General features: G+C 50.9%; 1 protein-coding gene across 1 annotated transcript in view; it reads left to right on the forward strand.

Moving 5' to 3' along the window:
• LOC133119003 (tetraspanin-9) overlaps window positions 1–22,500 on the forward strand; it is a 165,331-nt gene that overhangs the window by 11,508 nt on the left and 131,323 nt on the right. The window contains exon 2 of the mRNA XM_061229354.1: window positions 8,730–8,780. The gene's annotated coding sequence lies outside the window, so the exon portion shown is untranslated. The remainder of the gene's footprint in view (window positions 1–8,729; window positions 8,781–22,500) is intronic.

A 22,500-nucleotide genomic window follows, 5' to 3' on the forward strand; every position in this document is an offset into this window, starting at 1 on the left:
TACAGTTCTTTAGATCAGCGCAGTGTGTGACCTGCTGAAGGAGCTGAAAGGTTGTTGACCTCCAGACTGGCTGTTGTCGGTGTCTGCCCATGCCTGACATTAATCCGTGAAGTAGACGGATAATTAAACACAAGAAGGGCGTGGATGTTTGAGATGAGTTATGATTAAAGGCTTGAAGAAAGGGGACAATGGAAAAGTAGGCCTACGGCAAGGTTATTTAATCTCTGCTTTTGTAGTGCTGGAGCAATTTTATCCTGGAAAATGATTCAATTCACACAGATAAACAAGAACGTGGTAAGAATCGTTAACAAGTGCGCGCCCTCCCAAAATACCTGCTTTGAATCAATTCCTGCTGAAAAATCCTGTCTGGTAAAAAGTGGCCTATTTATTTTAATGAAATGTTAATAGGCCTTCATTCTGTGCTGTGTTCTTTGCAATTGAATCAAGCCGGTTGGCGAGTTTGTAATTCTTAAAAAAATCTTTTGGAAGGCCTATTAAAAATGACAAACAAAGAGGTCTGCCTCGCAGTTCGAAACGGATTAATTACAGTTATTGTTTTGAGTGTAAGGGATATGTCTGCTCAGTCCCACATTCTGGATTAACTGAAGTTAATTAAATATGAGGAGGACAGATTGAGGACGTTCTTTAGTATGAAAATATTTTCGCCGAGCTCCCTGGCAGTGGGTTTTTGTTATTTGGACAGGGATCAGAATCCCTTCAAAGCCTCCTTAGCACGTGTGGCTCTTTGCTGCGCTGCATGCTGGGTACAGGAATGAATGGCCGTCAGTCCTGGCTTGTTTAGCTGTACACAGATGTTGCTGTACCGGAGTGGAGGCCTGAGAAAGCTCTGGAAAGTTCTAGAAAAGTCTGAGTGCTCTCACAGTGAAAGAGGAAGTGGGTTGCCATGTTCTTTGATATTTGAAGATTGTCCAGTTATTCACTACATATAACAAATCTCGTTTTGCTGTCTGACAACTCTGTCGGTTCGTTTTTGTTGTCGGTTTTGTCAGCGCATGATAATCGAATGAGCTTTTTCCAGCTTTCGAGTTGTTCCTCTTGGAACTTCATGCATGAAGATGAACACTCCGAAAGAGGACGGATTAAAGGAAGAACAAGAGGGTGAAATGAAAAGTAGGAAAGAGGGGGACCCAAGGAAACGGAGAGATGAACTGACTGACTTTTGGCTTCGGCAGAAATGCTATCGGTCGTGGAGCCAGTCCTCCATCGCCAAGTCTCAGATTTAGATTACATCCAAAAATGATCAAATTGATTATTTTGGACGGTCTGGAACACCAGTGGGGTCTTTAGCTGTAATACGGTACATTAACGATCGAGCGCGTAACCGTTCGTTTTTATCTTGCGTGAGCACAGTGTTGCGCGTTCTGTGAGAACCACAGTGAGTTTCCCCATCCGTGCGGGACAAGTTGAGGACAAACGCTTATTGACTCCAGGCCTGAGGTCTGTCTCTCAGAGCACCATATTTAGCCCAGCTGTTGGGGTTAGCGCTTTCAGTCTGGGGCTTTTAAAACGGCCGGCGCTGTCGGCGTTTGCCGGAATCGGGGCGCGTTAGCCGCAAGGGGGGGGGCGGACGCGGGGGATAAAGGGCGTTTGAGCGAGGGACGTTGACGGAAAGAGAACCCCCCCCTCTCAGGGGGTCATCTTAAACGAGCTCCTTCTGACGACCGAACGTCCACGTCTGAGCCCCTCTCTCCGGAGAGAGAGGAGGCCACAGTCAGAGGCGTGGTCACCAGGGTACCAGCGCAACCCAAAAGGGCCTTCTGTCCCCCCCCGAGGGCTTCAAAGACCCGAGACTCCAGCCCTCTGTTCTGAGTCATCTGTGACTCAACGCAGCCATAACGGGAATGTCCCGCACCAGCAAGCTGTTATCTATTTATTTAAAATCTGTTTTTTCATTTTGTCGCCAGTTCATTGAATCATGTCTTTGCCTGGCTGCTGAGAAAAAGACACTCACTAGCACAAATAATAGTTGTAAAATAATGCGGTGTCTGGTGCTTTAAAGCTGTTTTGGAGCTGTCGGTGGACACCCATTGAAGAATTGATTTAACCTTCATTTACCTGAGGAATCCCACTGAGGTAAGAGTCTCTTTTACGAGGGGAATCTTGCCAGTAGGCAACGCGATAAATAAATACAAGAGTTAAACAAGAACAGACAACAGTGATACGCGATAAAACAAAGAATGGCAGTTGTTAAAACCAGCCGCGCAAATCCACAGAGTTAATCTTCCCAAACCAAACGACTTTAGCCGTCCGTCAGATTTCCGGCAAGATCCGTAAACAGATTTCCATTCCCTGTGTCCGACTCCATTATGTTTACCTCAAGCACTGTTTGGCATACTGTTTCCATTACCTTCATTTTCATTACCTTGGACGGTTTTGTTTTTGCAAGCTTTGTTTTTATCCTTTTTCATTTTGTTATATTCTATGTTTTTAAGTTCTAATTTAGTCTGTCTTTTTGTGTGCTGCCAGCTCAGTTCTGTTGTCTTGGTACAATGACAACAAAGGAAGTTGATGTGCTATCGCCGTGGCGATGGGAGGCGATCCCGCGTGATGTCACCTCTTTACCTGCCCTTCCCCGTCAGCCCCCCCGGCTAATTACACCCCCCCGCCCCCCTCCCGAAACGCTTCCCTTATCCATCATGGCCGCCGGGCCACCCGGGCCACGTCGTGACGTGCGTGAGGAAGAGGATGATTACGGGTCGGCGTGAGGTCGCCCTCGCCCCTGATGAAGGGGACGCTCCAGAGCCTCAAGCCCCCCCGTCCACGCCCCACGCCCAATTACAGGCGCCCCTCCGCCGGTACATCACTGTAATTCGCAGGTGCTTATTAATAGCGGACATGCAAATAACACCCTTCATCTCGGGCTGGTGAGATGAACGTTTCGTCCGTCTGTGAAGTGTGAGCGGTAAATGGCGGGCTTGTCGCGGGCGATGTCAGGGTTTAGTCCCGGGGAGTTCTGAAGGCTGCTTGCGGGGCGCTCGGTTGACTGCTGTGTAATTTCGGCCGTTTCCGCATCTCTCGAGTCTCAACTCTAGAGACTGTCGCGCGTGAAAAAATCCCGGGAGATCAGCAGTTTCTCAGATACAGGTTTTCGATCTAAGTGTACCTTGCTTTGTTCGGACGTAAATTGCGGTTTCTTGGGTTACTATTACACTCTGATTATGACTGTGATTATGAGCCCCAGGATGATATATAAAGCTCAGAAACAGGAAAACTACACGTGTGCCTTCAGCTTTTTGTACCCAGGATGGCTGTACAGTGAATCTGAACTCTAGTCCCCGCACCGCTCCGTGATCCACGGCGTCATCTGCCGCGATGCGGCAGCCGGCCCTCCTTTCCTCAGAGGCGGAAATCCATTTTCCGGGAATCCGTTCGTTTCGGGGGGGAAAGCTACGCGGACAAAACGAAAGGGAGGTTTTCGGAGCGAGTTCGAGGGCAGCCGCGGGACTCGTCCCGGACGTCCCAAACTGCGTGGCGCTATAAAAAAAAACCCTCCAGTCTCCCTTCGGCGCGGAAAGAAGCGTCCTCTTAAAGCGGCGCCTCATCGCTCTCAGAACAGGACGGTTGCGTGCCGGGGCCTCCACGGGGGGCATTGTCCTCCAAAACGAGCTTTAAATGAGGAACTGCCCCGCGGTGCGGAACTGTAGCTGGGTCGCACTCTTCCCCAGAGGTCCCCGTGTGGCCTAAATACGGGGCGGTGTCGTGCGGGTCTCCGCAGGAGTGTAAAATGGGGCCTGTGTCTAATTTCAGATCCCCGCTGAAACGTCCCCGCCTGACCCCGAGCGGAATGCGCGCTCCTTTTGGATTCAAATGCTTTTTCTGCGCTCGATTGAGCTGGCCTGGCGCGGTCGAGCTGGCCGAGAGGACCAGGAGTTGTGCTTTTTGAGAGTGCTTCAAAGCTTCTGATGCGCCAGACCAGCTCAGCAAGGCGTGGAAAGTGTGAATGTGAAACAATGATGTAATTCACCCGGATCTGGTCCCCGCACTGTGTGTGTGTGTGTGTGTGTGTGTGTGTGTGTGTGTGTGTGTGTGTGTGTGTGTGTGTGTGTGTGTGTGTGCGTGTGTGTGTGTCTGTGCGTGCGTGTGTGCATGTGTGCGTGTGTGTGTGTGTGTGTGTGTGCGTGTGTGTGTGTGTGTGCGTGTGTGTGTGTGTGTCTGTGCGTGTGTGTGTGTCTGTGCGTCTGTGCGTGCATGTGTGTCTGTGCGTGCATGTGTGTGTGTGCGTGTGTGCATGTGCGCGTGGGTGTGTGTGTGCATGTGCGCATACACATTGTGCTGGCAGTGTGTCTCCCCTCACAGAGCACTGCTCCCCTTTGACTCCTAACCAGATCCATATGCACAGCCCGGTCCACACTGTTTAAACCCTTTCGGAAGCTCTCATGCTCAGCCAACAAAATCAAAGGATATTTTTCAAGTTGAGTTTTATTAGCTGGGCTGGAAAAGGGGCTCAGTCTCACTCCCTCGCATCTGCAGAGGAGAGGGAGCCGGCCCCACGATCTGTCACCCGTCACAACGCGGACCAGTGGACCAATCACCCGTCAGAGCGCAGGCCACCTATGAAAACAGAGGCCCAATCACTCACCGGGACAGCTGGCCGCTCGCCCGCCCGTCAAGGAGCGGACCAATCAGTCATCAGGACAGGGGCTAATCTGGAAAGTGGGGACCAATCAGTCACAGGGAAAGGAATCAGTGGACCGTCAGGATGATGGCTCAGTCACTCAGGGGGGTTTATAGTACTGAACACACGCACGCATGGTTATACACACACGCACATAAGCACTCAGGCATGCATATGCACGTAAGCACTCACACACACACACACACACACACTCACACACACTCACACACACACACACACACACACTCACTCATACACACACACACACACACACGCACCCACACACACACACACACGCACCCACACACACACACACACGCTCTCTCACACACTCACGCACTCACACACATACACTCTCACACACTCACACACCCACACACACACACACACACACACACTCTGGCGCTCTACCCTACGCCACTGTTGTTCCTCAAACAGGGCCGCAGTCCATTGGCTGAAGCTAAAGCAAACAGTGGCTGCGCTGCGCTTCTTTAAACATTGGGTGAGAGTCCCTGGCCTGGCCGCAGATAAAGAGTGGCAGACGTGTGGGAACCCTGGCGTACTCCCCACACAGACAGCAGGCTGAACGCACACTGCAGCCCAGCGGCGCTGAGACGCTCATCTTCCCGTGCCGGGCCTTTCTCCGCTGCTCCAGGGCCTTCACAGGCCTGCGCTGGAAATGCTCAAGAGCCGGTGGTTCAGCGCACGCTCTGCTGGAAGAGGTTATTTCCAGAGACGCGGAGAATCCACCGAACAACGCACGGAGAAACGCGCTGTCCGCTTTTTAACCCGTCTCAGACCGCCGTAATTGGACGATTTAAAGCTCTGTGAGCTCACATTCATATAATTTAAGGTAACATGGGTGTAAATATTGTATAATATAATAATTGTGGAAACTGCTCTATTATTTAAGTACTTAGCTGGGCAACTACATAATATGGGCAAGTTAACAACAACAACAACAATATATTAAAGGAAAATAAAGGAACATATACCAAGATGTCTGAATGACAGTAAGTTAGACCTATGTCAATAAACAATTGGCAGTGAAATAAGAACAACAATAATACATTTTACGTCTAAACCTTCACGAATCAAACGTGTATACAAATTGTCAGTACTATTAATGACGGTGATATTTTAAAACCGTAATGTGATAGCATGTTAATGTGGGTTGGGGGGGGTACTGTGCTCTGCAGAATGGAAAAATGTCAGGCTTTTGTTCCAAGTAAACAGAGAATTTTTCCATTAAGGTTATTTATGGAAGCTGATGGGTTTTCAGCGACTCCCTGAGAATGTTTTTGTAATTGAACGCATGAAATCACCCGCTTGTAAATACTTATGGCTTGGAGGGAGGGCTCGCGTGACTTTCTGCTGCAGGGAATCCTTCTAGCCCCCTTCTGCACACTTCCCCTTGTAGGGCCTAGACTTCTGCTTCTGCCCTCCTGTTGCTCACACTCTTCCTTTAGCTGAACAGCTTTTCCCTGCATGTTCAGTAGTGTCACTGTAGCGTGTGCTGTTAGTCTCAGCTGTTTCTGGAATGGATGTGCATTTAATATAACATGGGTATAGATGACCCTATGAACCATTTTTGACCCCTAAAAATGACATTTTGATAGCAGGGGAGGATATTAAGTGGGGGGTGCTTGAGGTGTGTCTAGGGACAGCCACCCCTGGGATACGTACTCATGAGCCCAAACCCTGCCCTTACTGTACCTGCCTGTTAGCATAGCATCAGCGTAACAAATGTGTTTCATCCTGTGATATCCCCCTGTTAGCACAGCATCACAGTAATGAATGTGTTTTTATTTTTAGTATTCGGCCTGATGACTAATCTTTTTTGCATTCCTTCTTCAGGGGAGGTCTTTGTACAACCCTCTTTGGGGTTTTTTTTACCTCTCCTGCACACTTTTTTCTTTGTTCAGTGTGTTTCTGTCTTTTGTTTAACTTGCTTTGGTTGTGCAAATAAATAAATAAGTGAAATTAAAAGAAACTCCCTCACACACACACGCACACACACCCCATACACACGCACGCACACACACACACACACACTCACACACACACACACACACACACACACACACACACACACACTCACACACACACTCACACACACACACTCACACACTCACACACTCACACACACACACACACACACACACACACACACACACACAGATGCTATCAGCCTTTCATGCTGATTAAAGGCGAGCGATCTGAGAAGCGATAGCTTGGCGACAGGCGGGCCGGGGGAGGAGGGGAGGGGGGGGGGGTTTCTCTGCGTTTTCATCGTTTTGATCGTCAGGAAGGGAAAGCAGATCTAAGCGCTGACACCGGCCGTGACCAGCACGGCATTATGGGATATGACGGATCTGGGCGCGGAGGTGCGCCAAGCATTCCGCCCCCGACCTTCCCCCCGCCCCCCGCTTCACGTACTCTTTCATTTCTCTTTTCTCTTCTTCCGTTCAGCCTCTCCACTCCTCCGCTCGAGGCTCTGCGTGAACTTTGACCCTGGGTGACAAGGCCACTTTAAAGCCTGAGAGCACGGTGGCAGAGTTTGCTCTCCGAGGGTCTTCTCTCCCAAATCTTATCTCCGCAGGCTCCCCTCCTCTGTGAGAAGCGGGTTTTCGGGCTGGCCCTCTGAATACCGAACAGGCTGCCCTGTTGGGAGCGCGGTGCCACTCTGACTGCTGGCCTCTTCGCCCCCTAGTGGTGGAGCGCGGAACTGTTGTCCACATGCCCACTCGGAGAGTCGGTCAACCTGTCAATCAGGGCGAGGGGGAGTGGCACCGTCTGGTCCCTCCTCTTGGCGTCCTGGGTTTCCCAGAATCCACCAGGTGCCGTGACGATTCCGCGCTCCTCTGCCTGTGCTCATACCTCAACAGAGGCTAACAGTAAATAATGACACGTCGCCTTTGTGTTCGGTGGAAGAAGCAAATAAGATCATAAATAATGCCTTAACGTCTGTTCTCATCCCTCTCTTCTTACTCCTCCTTCACACTGCACAGTGCTGTCGCACGGGGGGGGGTATTGGGACCCAAAGGTTGTCCAGTAACAGGGAGGACCGAGTTTAGTCATTTTGGCAGATGAACCACAAATTTAACTCGGGTTATTCTTACCCATTTTGCACACATTGAAGAAAGGCGCCCTGAAAAACAGGTTCTAAGTCAAGAGCGAAGTTTGTCACGGTTAATTCGAACCCGTTCCTCGCTCACGCCGCTGAAAGACTTTTCAGACGCCGAACAGCGGTTCATACGACGCGCGGTTCATACGCAGTGATGTATAGGGCCCATGTAATGGCTTTATAATTCACACGCTGAGCTGAAACACAGATTCTCAAAGCTGAGAGCGTGCAGATGGTGCAGATCATTTCGGTTAACAAGACGGTATCCGCAGAAATCCCCCGTGGTGCGCCGGGTAATTATGACATTTGAGTGGTTCAGCTCACGCTGATGTCACAGACTTGCCTGAACATGAGTGTTTAGTTTTCGTAGTCTGCTGCCCTCGGTTTAAAAAACGCTGATGACTCTCTGCATCAATTCTGCCTGATTATGACTTCTGGCTGACATCATGCATCAAGCATCGTGCGAGGTTGGAGGTTTACGGAGGCCCACGTGTGCTCACACTCTCACACACACACACACACACACACACACACACACACACACACACTCGTTCACTCGCATTCAGGTACTCAATCACTCGCTCACACACTCTTCCACGCACACGCATGCCGACACATACATGCTCGGTTGATGTGTGAAACTTCCAGTTGGGAGCCGTTTCCCACAATGCCTAGCGTGCGCGGTGTCCGTTGTCATTTCCTGTCCCCTTTCCAACCCTGCCGGATGCCATTCCGGCTCCCGCTGTACCAGCAGTTTCACATTCCCGCCCCTCATTCTGCTGGGCATCATGTCCACATTCTGCCCTCAGCCCTACAACCGCTCATCCTCCAAAGCACCTCTCAGTGCTGTTCAGTGCCGTATGTCCCATTTCCAGCAAATTAACGACCTCACTACTTCTCCCATTAATCGTAAAAAAAGAGTTGTTTTTTTTATCGGTAATCGTCTTCTCTCCCCTTGCGTTGCAGGTCTGACCGTGCGTGGTGCGGCTGCTTCTGCCTGTCTGCATATCAAAGCTGGTAAGAGACTCCACGCCTTTTCCCTGTTCCCGAGTTGAACTGATTGCGATCTGGGAGTTTGTTTATTTACCCTTTCGAGTTTTTTTTTTTTTTTACCATTTTTGATCTCACTGGGTTTCGGTTTGTTTTGTTAAGGATCTGTCGATTAAAAGATTAAAGATGAAAAATAGATTAAAATGCAAACTGCCAACCCTCGCAGCACACATCAAAAACAAGGTGCGCAATTTTTTGTGGAACGAGAACGATTGCCTGCTTAAAATATGCGCCCGAGTCCTCCTTTGGTTTGAGATCAGAAGGGCAGACATTTCGCTGTAATTTGTGGCTGCTTCTCACTGTACAAGTCTGCGTTCGCCCGTCTGTGATGTTTATGGTTTCAGAGGGGGGGGGGGGCTAAAAAGATCAATTCAGTCAACAGAAACCCCAGGATGACTTCAGGCCATAAAGAGGGAATGGAGGAACCGGGTTGACTCTTTCTTCCTGTTTACGACGTCTCCGCGGTGCGGTGGCCATGGCGACAGACGGGGACTCCCCTCCCCGCGACACTCGTTAACGCTGAAGGGAGTTTTTTTAACGCAGCCTTGAGGAGCGCGAACGTGTCGGGGAAGCATTATGGGATGTCCTTCCGTTTGATGGAGAGCGGTTACGGCCCGGTCTGTGAGGCGGTTGGCGTGGAAACTCCAGAGAGGGCAGGGTGGTGAGAGGTCACGAGGTCACGATGCTGGAGTAGATCGAGTTCCTGACAGCCGTCTTTAAACCCGGTGATGTCACGTTCCCCGACGTCCTCGGTGAAGTTAGGCCAGGTTAAGTGTTTGCACCTGGTGTTGCATGATCCACAGCAGAGGTGTGTTTTCGGGGAGGGGGGAGGTGTAGGGACCAGGGGGAATGCACCATCCAGGTTCTGGGACAAGGCGTGGAGGACCATGTGTCAGAGTGACCTCATGCTCGATATGTCAGACCGTGGTAAGGTATCCAGGTCTGCCATTGTTGCCGCCGTCACCTGGAAATCCTCAGGCTTCATCTTGTGTGAAGGGCAGCCTATAGCATCGTGGTTAAGGTACATTATGGTGGTTCAATCCCCGGTGTAGACACAATAAGCCGTTGGGCCCTTGAGTAAGGCCCTTAACCCTGCATTGCTCCAGGGGAGGATTGTCTCCTGCTTAGTCTTGCTCTGGATGCGAATAATGTAATGTAATGAAGGTGCTTGGAGGTTTTCTGAGGAGTACTGCAGTATAACAGGGCAGCAGGCAGGCATGAAGAACCAGCTTTGAAACGGGGTCAGGTCTCATCTCGGCTACTTCCATTCCTCCAGCCTGGCACAGCCACGAGAGAGTGCTTTTGACCTCAGAGCCTCTCGCCTAATTCAGTGCCTCACCTGGACTTCAAGTGGTGCGTCTTCGTAACCAATATATCATCGCGTGCTCCGCGGGGAATTAATGCGGAAGGACGTTCTTCATCTGGACCCACTTCAGCACACAGCTTCCTCTGAGGAGGAGCCGCTGTTTTATGCGGAACGCGAGGAGCCCCGAGTTCCACTCTGTGGGCCGTGTCCCCCTCCCCTCGCACTCCCTGGTCCCGGGGGGGCACCCGAAAACGAGGGGGCGGGGGGGTAATCGCAGGGGTCTGGACCCTGCGTCTCCCACGGGGTTCACCAGCGGGGGAAGAGGTCAGGAGAGAGAGCGCGGGTGGGCGAGGGAGGGGAGATGCCTCCAGGCGAGGCGCTGGGATTTCAGACGGCCGCAGCTATGCGCAGGAGGGCCAGAATGATCCTCTCACACTATTTAGGGAGGTGGGAGGGGGAGGTTCATCACTTTTCATAGCACATTTTCAGAGCCATTTTGTATTGGCATTATAGAGGCGTTTTAGACACGCACATGCCCACGTAATATGCATTTTGTGTTTACGGGTGTGTGTGGGGGTGTATATGTGGACATAGACGCAGAAATAATATCTGGAGAGCCGCAGGGTGTGCTGGTTTTTGTTTTGGCCTTCATATCAGCAACCCAATTCAGACCCAAGAAACCAGGTGAGGGAAGTCAGTGTGTGATTAACTGCTTTAGTCGATCAATTAAGTGCTGAGTAACAACAAACACCAGCACACCAATTGTTTTGTATTCAAATACTTTTCTGCGCATTGTTCTTGCCTGGTTTAATTGAGTCAGCCGAGAGGACCGAAAGGCTTCTTAGGTTCCAGTGCACCAGGCAAGCTCATTAAATCATAGAAAAGTATTTGAATCCAAAAGAATTATGTATTTGACTCAGGTCGGACACAAGCAGCCATGCACATGCATTTCACACGGATTCCAGGACGGAGACGCTCCGGTCTTAAGGCAGACACTGTTAGCCGACATGGCTCAGGCGGTAAGAGCGGTCGTCTGGCAGTCGGAGGGTTGCCGGTTCGATCCCCCGCCCGGGCTGTGTCGAAGTGTCCCTGAGCAAGACACCTAACCCCCGAATGCTCCTGACGAGCTGGTCGGCGCCTTGCATGGCAGCCAATCGCCGTCGGTGTGTGAGTGTGTGTATGAATGTGTGAATGAGAAGCATCAATTGTACAGCGCTTTGGATAAAGGCGCTATATAAATTCCAACCATTTACCATTTAGCCGCTCACAGGGGCTGTGGTGAGGCTGTTTTACTGGATCGGTCCGGGCGCGGGAGCAGCGCTGAATCAGGAGGGGCTCAGAATAGTCGGAGAGCACGGTGGCGATCTGTCACGTCGTCACATCCCCCCGTCCGCTGGAGATGCCTCCAGGCGAGGCCTGACATTTGGTGTGGTTTTGCCTTCGAGGTCTCTAGCACGGGGCTGATTAGCAGTGGCACGCAGCACGGAACACAGCCGTGTGTTAACGTACTGCGATGTGCAGTTTTAGAATTAACGCACGGTGTGGCACTGTTAGCATTAGTGCACGGTGTGGCACTGTTAGCATTAGCGCACAGCATGGCACTCTTAGCATTAGCGCTTGGCGTGGCACTGTTAGCATTAGCGAACGGAGTGGCACTGTTAGCATTAGCGAATGGCGTGGCACTGTTAGCATTAGCGCACGGCGTGGCACTGTTAGCATTAGCGCATGGCACTGTTAGCATTAGCGCACGGCGTGGCAGTGTTAGCATTAGCGCATGGCACTGTTAGCATTAGCGCACGGCGTGCCACTGTTAGCATTAGCGCACTGCGTGGCACTGTTAGCATTCGCGCACAGTGTGGCACCGTTAGCATTAGCGCACGGCATGGCACTGTTAGCATTAGCGCACGGCCTCTGCAATTTTAAGCATCAGCGATAATGCTAACGCTAATGAAAAACCCGCGCATCGCAGCAGGGGTCAGGGCGAACGCGGGCCCGTCAAGCCAGCGCCTCCCTGGGGAAAGCCCCTCCTCAGACCTCCCTCTTATCCACCGGCTTTATCGTCAGCGGAGCTGCGGAGGTCAGGGTGACCTTCAGTCCTGGCCACAGAGAGACCCCGCTGGCCTGCCAAAGCCTGGGGCTCTGCAGAAATTCACTGGCCTCCCTCCACTTCAGCATAAAAGGCAGCTTGTTCCCCAGCTGTAAAACATTGACAAATTGGCCTTGAAAGCGTCAGGCAGCATTAACATTCAACGGCGGTGAAACGCGGCGAAATATTGTTGCGGAATAAGCGAAAATTAACCTCGGGTGCGTGTTCGAGCGTTGGCCGTCGCTTTAATAAGGATCTGCCTCCGTTGCCTTTTGAACGTGAATTACAGCAAACAACGGTTTGTCCAGGGACCTGCCTGGGGCCCCCATTCGTGGAAGGGGCAGTTGAGGTAAATACCGTTGCAGTCCGTCGGCGTGCGTCTGACAGGCTAACTGCTAATGCTGTCTGGATGAGGCTATTTTTCGCGCCAGGTACAAAGGTAATATTTTCCTCATATGGGTCTGTTTGCTGTTGCGATATTACAGCGTCGGCCTCTGGACGTTTCGGCAGGACTTATTGACAAAAACTATTATTGACAGGAAGGTCTTAATGACTGGAGCACAGACTATTTACATTGTAGCCCAACAGCGTCCGTTTGAGGGCACCAGTGTTTTATATCTGTGATGGGATTGCTTCCGGAAAGTTTCCAGCCGCATAAGTGGATTTTCCGTTTTAGAAAGCTGGTGCTGTATGCGTTCCTCTGGATAAGAGTGTTTGGTATCCGACCAAATCGTATTGTGCATCTTATAATAACCCCCCCCCCCCACCAAATCCCCTACATGGTACATCCCAGTGCACCACCCCCACCCCCCCCCCCCCCCGCCCGTCTATTGTGCTTGTGTGCGGGGAGACTGCGATCATTTTAAAATAAGTTTTCCACGCAAAGTGAATTCTTTCGGAATGTATTTCTCTTGCCACCCGAAAACAATGCGACCTAAATTATTCACAAGGAAGACGCCAAACTCCCTCCCCCCCCCTTCGATTTTTAAGCTCTGGCAAGAGGATGATAAATCAGCCCCAGTTTTCTGGTGCTTTTATTAGCGATGCCTGTCTCTGATATTAGGAGTCTTGGGAAAGGGGCGGACAAGGTCACGACCGTTATCAGCTTTTAATACTTTTCCGTGCGCTTCAGAATGCCTCTCCCCCTCCCTATGGGCCGACCCCGGGTCCGGGCGGAATGATCCGGAGCTTTGAGCTGAGCTGCGGTGTAATATAGCGCACTGCTTATTTTCTGCGACTCGAATAAAGAACAGCGTCTCTCCTGCACACGCTGTTCACTGGGTGGGGGAATCGGATCCACGGAGACCCCCCTTGACTGGTTTGCTCCCCGCTCTCCCACTGGTCACTGGAGTGACGGGGCGTGGCCGCGTGGCTTCCACCGGGGTTTGTTGGTGGGTCATTGGTGGGTGGGTTTTGGGGGGGGGGTTAGTTTGGCGTCAAAGCTTGCATCCGTCACGAACGGCACTGTGTTCCTAACTTTGGAAGTCTCCCCAACTTTAACACTGAAACTCTCCGACTGCAAACATCTCGTGCAGGGATCAAATCTGGCCCTCGAATCCACATCCGGCCTTGCTTCCCCTGAGAGTGTCATATTTAGGATGCACCGCGCAACTCCTCCTCCCCATCCCCGTCCCACCTGCCAGCGTGCGGTTGCGGTCACAGGCTGGGGGTTTAAGGTCGCGGGCTGGGGGCTAATGAGCGCTGGGGACTCGATTGACTCTCCTGCTGAAGTGTGGTGTGGTCTTCCTCCTATACAGACCCGGTTACTGCAGGATACGGGCCATATGGGCCACCCTCCTGGCCTAGCACGCTGCTTTTTGACGACCTGGGGTTTTTTTTGTGGTTTTTTTAAGCTTTTTAACATTCTAGCTCGGTGTTCAAGAACTCTGTTGCTTTCCAATTATTGGTAGTGATCGTTACACCAGCATTCAGTTAAGAACATTCTAATCACAGATTTGCGATTAGAGTGTTCAGATAAGAATGTTCTAATCACATATTTGTGATTAGAATGTTCAGCTAAGAATGTTCTAATCACATATTTGTGACCTCACACCTAAGTAGCTTTTCTTTGGTGTTTCACATTTTTTTTTGTTCTCTTCCATATGTCCAAGCAGTGCATTGTAACCAATTCCACACTTGTTGTTTATATTAGAGGTCTGTTAGCATAAGACTGACTTAACAGCAGTTGACCCAAACCAGGCGATGGCGCGTGGCCAAATTTGGACGGAGAACGGTGAGGCGAGGCGGACTAGCGCGTGCGGATGGCGTAACGCGAGGCGAGGACGGTGCAGGCATTGTCACGCAGGGTCAGGAATAACCCCGTCTGGTTTTCATCAAGAGCCGACTGGCGAGGGCCCTGCTTTTTCACCGGGGACTGCTAGACCCATTCTCTCTGCTAATAGGGCCGGTTTCCCTGGCGACCGGGGCAGAGAGTCTGAGGGCGGTACGCGGGGTCTGAGGGGGATCGGAGTGCGCCGGGTGGGACGGCGGTAATGGGGAGAACAGCGGGGTTGGGGGGTGAGGTGTGTGTGGCCCGCTGCTGAAAGATTACACAGATGGCCTGTAGCCGGGTTCAGCTGTTATTCTCTGTGCTCAGACAGTCTAATCACACGTACACACAGCCCAGCGCCTCTGTTCTGACACGGCCCCCCAAGTGTCCGCCGACATATTCCAGCCCCCCCCCCACCCCAGGAGACATGATAACCTGTCTGCCTGTCATCTGTACACACTCCAATGCATGTTACATATGACCCCATAAAAGCATGAAACTGATTTTCATTAAAAATCCCATAAACATCCCGGACAAATTTGAGTGTGACACCTACAGAAAGTTAGGAAGTTGTTATATTTTATATACTATACTGCTTAATTGGTAATACTACTTATAGGGTGGCCTGTAGCGTAGTGGTTAAGGTACATCACTGGTTCGATCCCCGGTGTAGCCACAATAAGATCCGCTCAGCTGTTGGGCCCTTGAGCAAGGCCCTTAACCCTCCATTGTCTCCCACTTAGTCTAATCAACTGTACGTCGCTCTGGATAAGAGCCTCTGCCAAATGCCATTAATGTAATGTAATATACTTAGCTGCTTGCTTTGTGTTGTCTATTTAGCTGAATATACTGTCTGGTTGTGTCTTGGTGTTTGCGACTGAAGTTTATCGTAGTCTCCCATCATCACAGGCCCCTTCTGGGCCCCCCCATTGAGAACCACCGCTCTAGAGCAGTAGAGCTGATTTATGTTTCTCTGACCCCTGACCCCGACACGCTGGGTGTTGGGTTGGACATCGGGCCAGGCCACGCGGGGTCAGTCTCATCACCGCGAGGTCACGGCGCACAGACAGAGTGCATTGTGGGGGGGTGTGAGTGAAGGGCGGCCTTCACGCCCGTGGCGTGTTCTGGAGAACCTGGCAGCTGAAGTGTAGCGGTGTGTTTCACCGCGAGAGGTCCCGGCTCACGATGCTGAGCAATGGCTCAGGTAAGTGCCTGTGCGGATTGTGGCTTGCAGGGGGGCGCCGAAGCCAGCAGGTGGTGCTATAACTCACAGGAAACAGGTAAATTAGAACATGCACTTAATATGTGTTATAATGACGAGACCCACTCACACAGGCTAGGATTGTGTTCAGCATTCACTGACCGTCTGACATCATCAGGGACATCGCCGTGGTGACGCCCCTACCTCTGTCCCCTGAATGAACTCTGAACCCTGAAAGGAGTATTCAGTGACATGCGAAATGTCCTCAGTGGCAATTATGACAACTGTGAATTGATTGAATCTTTATGGTGTTGCTTAGTTTGTAGTTATTTTTATGGTTTCGCTCAATTCGTAGTTATCTTTATGGTATTGCTCAATTTGTCGTTACTGTACTGTCAGGTTTAAATTAAAGGAAGTATGAGTACGTTCTGCTCATATGAGCAAGCCTCAGATTCGCTTTCCTAGTGAGCTTTTTAAGGTTGAGCGGATTGAACTGGTTGCTCTCAGTGTTTTCCTGCAAGATCCTGCCATCTTGTGGTTGTCCCCGGGATCAAAGTTTCTGGCAGCGATGAGGAGAAGCGGAATTTGATTTGGTTACCAAAGAAACAGGGAGTTTTTATTTCAGAACTGCTCAGAACATTTGTTTGAATGTGTCTTAATGTTTTAGTGCACTTCTTTCACAATATTTTTCTTCTAACTGTTTACTGTCACTGTTTTGTTTTTTAATAAGGTTATTCATGAATAAATTCAAATTTGCTTGAGCAAGTGCTGGGTAACAACATCGGAGAACACTCAACTGAATTATTTCTATTAGCAATTGAATTTATTAATTTGCGGTGCAGTTTGATTATTCGTGCGGTCTGCATCTCTGATGGTTTTTAATGATTCTATATGTGCAAAGTAGTGACCGGCTTTGTCACAATGGTGGGACATGGTGTCCTGCTCTTTTGGACATTACTGACATACTAACAGAGGGTTTAACCCTGTCTGTTGGAAACTGCATACTAGCATACTGCTCATATTTCAGGCTGATTTTCATTGAAACGCATTACGAAGTGCAGTGCTTAGTATGCGATTTTTGGACACAGTTTAGGTCTGCGGTTCTCTCTCTATGCTGGTTTTTGACCAATTAGGAGCCTATTTATTTATTTAATTTATTTAATCAGCGTGGAAATGTTTTACCTCTTATTATGTAATTATTATGTAATTATGTTTGAAATATAGCACAATCAGGGCATTGTGAATATTATTATGACTGTCGTTCTTCGTGCCATGCCTGGCTATTTACGACATAATGTGGCTTAAGAGGGGAAATAATCCCTCAGAACATGAAAGGGGTAATGTAGAAAAAAAGAACAGTGTGTTAAAATTCTGGGATTGCATTCGTGGGGGGAATGTAAACCAGCGTACACGAGGGTCCCCCAGGACCGGGCTGGAGCGGCAGTCTTCTAGAGAGTGGTCTCCAGATCAGAAGTGCTATTTCTGAAGATGTGCTATTCAAGCGGACCGGATTCCCTTCAGTCTTTTCCACGTTCCCAGAAGAGCCACTAGGGGGCAGCAGACACCAGCGTCGGGCCGTCTGCACTCTGCTGGGGGAAGAGCCGTTCCCACCCACGCACCCTCCCTTCTGTCTCGCTCACGCTTTTTCACACTGCAGCTCTTTACCGGCACTCTCTCTCTCCCTCTCTCTCTCTCTCTCTCTCTCTCTCTCCCTCTCTCTCTCTCTCTCTCTCTCTCTCCCTCTCTCTCTCTCTGTCTCTGTCCCTCTCTCCCTCTCTCTTCCTCTCCCTCTCTCTCTCTCTCCCTATCTCTCTGTCTCTCTCTCTCTATCTCTGTCCCTCTCTGTCTCTCTCTCCCTCTCCCTCTCCCTCTCCCTCCCTCTCTCTCTCTCTCTCTCTCTCTCTGTCTCCCTCTCTCTCTCTTGCTCTCTCCCTTTCTCTCTCTCTGTCCCTCTCTCTCTTTATCTCTCTCTGTCTCTTTCTCTGTCTCTCACACTGTCTCTCACTCTCACTCTATCTCTCTCCCCCTCTCTCTCTCTTGCTCTCTCTATCTATCTCTCTCTGTCTCTCTCGCTCTCTCTGTCTCTCTCCCCCTCTCACTCTCACTCTATCTCTCTCCCCCCTCTCTCTCTCTCTGTCTCTCTCTCTTTCTCTCTCTCTCTCTCTCTCTCTCTCCAGCTCCTCTGAACCTCCCATCGTTGTGCATTTGGCCCATGGCCGGTGGATCTTGTGGCCGATCTCAGAGTAGAGTTCCTGAGCAGTGTAATCACAGCGCGTTTCACCGCTGGACCATCGGAGCCTCAGATCCCCCGGCGCTTAACCCAGTCACACGCCCCGGGCCGCGGTTAACTCCGCTCCGCACCGCGAGGTCGCGGGGTCGCGTCCTGAGCGATGCCGCTGTGTTCTGAACCCTCAGTTCCTGCAGCCGATACGGAGCCGACGCAAAAGACTGAAATAATAAAAAACGCTCGCTGTGTCAACCGCCCTGGGCGACTGCCAGGTGGGAGAAGAATGGTCTGAAATGCTAAAGGTGTAGATGATAGATGTGTCCGGTCCCGCCCGTAAAAAAAACCCTGTTCTGACACATAAAAGGTCCTCGGGCCGGGCTGTCAGGGATGACAGAGAGAGAGGCGGGCACCAAACACCCTCGCCATGTTGCTGCGATGTCCTGACGATGTTATCACACTCCGGCAGAACGTTTCACTGGTCTTGTGAGGACATTTTGTGCCGGTGGGTCAGGGTTGATCTCGGTGAAAGAGGCGGGGCATTTCGGACAAAGGGCGCGTCGCCTTTTCCTGAGGGCCAGTGGAGCGTTGACACACGCTAGGCTGAACATCCTGTGCACAAGGTGGTGGGGGAGGGTCCGTGGGATTTAGGAGGGGCTCCGGTGTGTGTAGGGAGCAGCCTGAGCAGGTGGCCCAGGCAGCTGGGCTATCAGAATACCAGCGGGGCAAGCTGGGCCACTCAGAGGGGGTAATTAGGCACCCCACACCCTCCCACTGTAGGTAGGAAACAGGGCTCATGGTCCGCTCCAACTGAACCCTCTAAAGAGCTGGTTTTCTGGAAAGTCCATGTTCTAGAACTCCACTGCTTTCAGTCTCCAGTTGTGATTGTGACATCAGCATTAGAATGCTCAGTATCACAATGTTCTAATCGCATGTTTGTGACCCGGCGGCACAGATGGTGCAGTGGGTAGCACTGCCGCCTCACAGCAAGGAGGTCCTGGGTTCGAGTCCCCGTCGGCCGGGGCCTCTCTGTGTGGAGTTTGCATGTTCTCCCCGTGTCTGTGTGGGTTTCCTCCGGGTACTCTGATTTCCTCCCACAGTCCAAAGACATGCAGGTTAAGCTGACTGGAGAGTCTAAATTGCCCGTAGGTATGAGTGTGTGAGTGAATGGTGCGTGTGCCCTGCGATGGACTGGTGACCTGTCCAGGGTGTAATCCTGCCTTTCGCCCAATGTATGCTGGGATAGGCTTCAGCCCCCCTGCAACCCTGTTCAGGATAAGCGGGTTAAGATAATGAATGAATAAATGAATGTTTGTGACTTCACACCTTAAAGGGTTAAGCAAGGGAGAGTCGCAGAATGGCAGCGCCTCTCATTCCCAACAACCCCTCCCCTCCCCAAGGCAAGCTGCATAAGCTGACCTCAGTCTTTTAATTATTTTAATCGCATTCAGCTCACTGTCATTATTATTAAGATATATTATCATGCCAAAAAGAAAACAAGAATAGATGGAACAAAAAGTCAGTTCCAGTGTCGTCTCTGGTTTGAACTATCAAGCAAGCAAACTTTTTTCAAAAAAAGTATATTCTGCTAATGTGTCCGATGAGAACTGAATTCCAAGTACTTTGGCGAAAACAGCTCTCAGAATTATTCAGTGCGCCCAGTCGGCCGCAAAATTCTGGCGGTTTTAGAAAGAGTTTCCGCTTCGAGCGCAGATGGCACAGGAAGCAGGCAGGTGGGCGATGGGCGAGACAAGTCTTTTGTTCCCCGAGAGGAAAACTGCCCTTCTCCCCAGAACGCTCAGGATTGAGTACCTTATATTTCGGAATGTTTTTTCAGAATTTTTAGCCCACGTTCTAGAACTCCATTGCTCTCAGTTTCCAGTGGTGATTGTGACATCAGCATTAGAATGTTCACATAGGAACATTCTCATCACAATCGTGTTCTTACACCAGAAAAGGTTAATCTCTAGTATATTCCACTATGCCGAAACCAGCACGACAAGGGACATAAAAAAAAAAGCAATAAAACACGTCACCCGCGATATCTGAGAAAATATTTTTACTGCGTGTTTTTAATCATCCGAGATGCTTGTATTATGTCAAAAAATTAGTGAGGTGGATGTGCTAATTAAAAACGGTTGTTGGAATTTGCATTGTAGCGTGTGTCACTGGCAGAGATGGTCGATGCTAAGCGGGCTCGTCGAACCCAGCCTAAACAATCTGTTAATCAGTCTGCTGTTGTCTGTACTGCGCCGTAGTGGGGGTGTTCAGCGGAGACGTTAAACATATTGAGACCACATGCTTGTGTTTGGGAGAGGGGAGATTCTCCCCCATATCATCACTTGTATCAACTGCTAGACTAATGACCACGCTTGTGATTTCACAAGCGTATTTGGCATTCGACTATGCGAGAGCAGGACAACCGTTGAAGCAAGATTACTGATTTACCCGCATAACTCCACGCAATGTAACCCGGAATGGCTCTTCTTTTTTATAGTCTGTGTTCCACATTTGAGCTGTCACTCACCACAGTTACTCCGCTAACTCAGTAACCCTGCTTCGTGACTGTTCCAGACTTGGGCTGTCACTGAGCACTGTTACTGAGGTAACTGAGGTAACTCAGTAACCCTGCTTCGTGGCTGTTCCAGATTTGGGCTGTCACTCAGCGCAGTTACTCAGTGACCCTGCTCCGTGGCTGTTCCAGACTTGGGCTGTCACTCAGAGCAGTTACTCAGTAACCCTGCTTCGTGGCTGTTCCAGACTTGGGCTGTCACTCAGAGCAGTTACTCAGTGACCATGCTTCGTGGCTGTTCCAGACTTGGGCTGTCACTCAGAGCAGTTACTCAGTAACCATGCTTCGTGGCTGTTCCAGACTTGGGCTGTCACTCAGAGCAGTTACTCAGTAACCCTGCTTCGTGGCTGTTCCAGACTTGGGCTGTCACTCAGAGCAGTTACTCAGTAACCCTGCTCCGTGTGACAGGGCCCAGGTGGTACAGCAGTGCATCTCCGCGCTCGGAAGTTGCAATTAAGCCCCGCGCAGACGGCAGTGACATCGTCGTAAATCAGCGTTGGGGTAATAAGGTCCGCGTTCTTCTCCCTCCGCGGCACTTGTTGTAATTGGACACGTCTGGTCCAATGAGCTTCCGCTCTCGTGTCCGCGCGGCAGAGCGGGACTCCCCCCCCCCGTACGTGTAGCCGGGCCCCGCCATTCGGCAGTCACGCCCGCGCGCCGTCCAGACCGAGCATCTGGAATCAGGACCTGGAACCGTCCTCCTGTGAGCCAAAAGCCGGAGACGAACCGCGGCGTTTAATTGCTGGGTAAACAGCAGATGTCTCAGTTTTGGGGGTTTTTTTTACCGTCTGCGGGAGCAGGCCTTCAGTCATCTTAAGTCACGGTTACTCAAAGGCGCGTCTGTCTGGCTCCGGAGTTTACAAACGCTGTTCGGATTCGGTGTTCGTGCTAAGCGGGGATCTAACGACCTGCGCCTTGTGTCGCGAAGCAGTGTTACCGAGTTAGCCGGAAACTGCTCTGAGTAAAGACCAGAACCCTCCAAAATCTGGAACGTGGACTGAAGTAAAAAGCGCTCTTCTGGATTTTACAGTTGGCAGTTATCCGGCTAACTCGATAATCCTGCTTTGTGGAACAGGCCCCTGATCTCGGGTGTTCTGGTTTTAAAATGGCCGCCGGCTTGCTGCATACTCTTTTGCTGTGTGTTTGTGTGGTAGTGGCCGAGAGGGGACTCCGTCTTTGCTGTCTCTGCGTTATCCCAGGCTGTGTTCGTCTGTGTTAGCCTGCAACATTAACCTCCGCATCAGAGACAGCTGCTTTCAGATCTCATGGGCTTTTTGACTCATGAGCTGCGCCCAGGACACACACATTCACCACCCGACACGCGAAAGCACGCACACACATTCACCACCCGACACCCAAATGCACACGAACACGATGCAAACCCACGCAATACACCACCCGACACCCAAATGCACCCACACGCACGCACACACACACATGCGCACACACACACACACCCACACACTACCCGACACTCACACGTTCACCACCCACACGCACGATGCACCACCCAATGCATAAGTGCTCACTCACACATTCATTACCTAACACACACGCACACACACACACTCTCTCCCCACAAAACATGCGCTCACACACATGCTCACCACACAACACCCACACACACACACACACACACACACACACGGACGCACACTTTCAGCAAGCACACACTTTTGACGCACCAGTATACACATACAATTCACCACCCGGCACACGCACACACAAACCACCCGACACACACACACACACGTGCACACACACACACACACACACATTCGCCACCCGAGACAGAATCACACATCCCTCTCAGGACCAGCTGCTGTTTATTGTGTCAGCTCTGCTCCTGGTTTTCTCAGCACCCAGACACCGGCGCCTCGGCAAGGCAGTGCGACTCACACCTCTCACTGCACTGCAATCTGTCTGGCCCTCAGGGGGCCACGTTCACAGCAGCCCAGATGCGGCGGCTCCTCACCACTCGCTAACGTTCAGGAGCTTGTTATTTAGCTGACGCTTTTATCCAGAGCGA

This window comes from Conger conger, chromosome 19, assembly GCF_963514075.1.
Source record: "Conger conger chromosome 19, fConCon1.1, whole genome shotgun sequence".
NCBI classification, from domain to species: Eukaryota; Metazoa; Chordata; class Actinopteri; order Anguilliformes; family Congridae; genus Conger; species Conger conger.